The sequence below is a fragment of the Schistocerca nitens genome, chromosome 10 (genome assembly GCF_023898315.1).
Source record: "Schistocerca nitens isolate TAMUIC-IGC-003100 chromosome 10, iqSchNite1.1, whole genome shotgun sequence".
In the NCBI taxonomy this organism is placed as follows: Eukaryota; Metazoa; Arthropoda; class Insecta; order Orthoptera; family Acrididae; genus Schistocerca; species Schistocerca nitens.
In genome coordinates this window covers 205,124,339-205,125,963 of record NC_064623.1, presented here as the reverse complement: position 1 = coordinate 205,125,963, position 1,625 = coordinate 205,124,339, and the positions used below count along the sequence as shown (strand labels likewise).

General features: G+C 46.1%; 1 pseudogene; it reads right to left on the bottom strand.

Annotated features, from left to right (window-relative positions):
- Positions 1-522: 522 nt before the first annotated feature.
- On the bottom strand, positions 523-640 carry LOC126211018 (5S ribosomal RNA; annotated as a pseudogene).
- Positions 641-1,625: the final 985 nt, after the last annotated feature.

Here is a 1,625-nt window from a genome sequence, read left to right as displayed (position 1 = left end):
ATGCCGTGTCCCGCCACTACGAGGGCCGGCATCTCAGCGGAGGAGGAGGTGGCTACGCGTTCTGTACAACTTGCAGGCTCGCGATGCTCGCTGTGAATCTAGTAAAACACGACGACTTACCGTGTATGCTACTTTATTTATTGTTTCTTGCAATTTCGACAACCACAACGTAGAAAATAACGGGGACTGTGTTTTCATACAGCTATAGAAATTGGTAGAAACTGCAATAAAATTCGCTTCAGTATGTAGAGGTGTCCGGGAAGTAGGGATGTATATTAAAGTACTATTAAACTAAAACTAATCTCCTCCCGAACAAGCCATGAAGGCCCAAATGAACCGACCGGCCGCCGTGTCATCTTCAGCCCATAGGCGTCACTGGATGCGGATATGGGGCGGGGGGGGGGGGGGCATGTGGTCAGCACACCGCTCTCCCGGCCGTATGTCAATTTTCGAGACCGGAGCCGCTACTTCTCAGTCAAGTGGCTCCTCAGTTTGCCTCACAAGGGCTGAGTGCACCCCGCTTGCCAGCAGCGCTCGGCAGACCGGATGGTCACCCATCCAAGTGCTAACCCAGCCCGACAGCGCTTAACTTTGGTGGTCTGACGGAAACCGGTGTTACCACTGCGGCAAGGCCGTTGACATTAAAGTACTGTAGAACATACAAAATTGATTGAAAGTGTAATGTTCTTTCTTCCATTTTTATATGAAAAATTATGTCCTCCGTATGACCACCCAATACCGCGCGGCAACGAACAGTACGTTGACTGACGTCCCCGATGATGAGTTCTTGAACATCTGGTGAGGTATGTACTATGAAAAACAGTCTTGATCACAATTTATTTATAACGGTGGCCGGTTTCGACCACTACTGTGGCCATCTCCAGACCAATCAGTAAGGACCTCCTTCTGCTGGAGAAGGAAGTCCTTACTCATTGGTCTGAAGATGGCCACAGTAGTGGTCGAAACCGGCCACCGTTATAAATAAATTGTGATCAAGACTGTTTTTCATAGTAAATATTTGTAACACTTTGATCACTGTTCACACCCTTAATGTATTCAAAAGTAATCTGATGAAATGCGATTAATAATAATTTTAATTTCATCCTTCAGTTGGGGTATTGTTTGTGGTTTATTCACGTACACATTTGTTTTCATAATTTCCCACAAAAGAAAGTCACAAGGCATAAGATCCTATTATCTGGCAGGCCTAAACTTTTCATTCAGCAGAGCAATCGCTTGACGGGCTGTGTGACATGTCGTACCAACGGTCGCCGTTCACAGTATCGGCAGCTCTCTCATCATTTTCAAAACAAGTACGGACCGATCACTCCTCCTGCCCAGAACCCACACCACACAGTCGTGCTTTGTGGGTGCATCTCATCTTCCACAGTCACTCGTGGATTTTCGTTACCCCACATTCTGCAGTTCTGCTCATTCAGATGCGCCTCATCTGAGAAAATTATTTATTTTATGAAGTTCTCGTTCTCTGCTTGTCGAGCCAAGAGCCATCTCTTTCCACGATCTGCAGGCTTCAACTCTTGTGTAAGTTGAATCTTGTACGCATGCATTTTCACATCTTTTGAAAGGATTTCGTGCATTGAACTTGGTGATAAATTCAGCTGTCG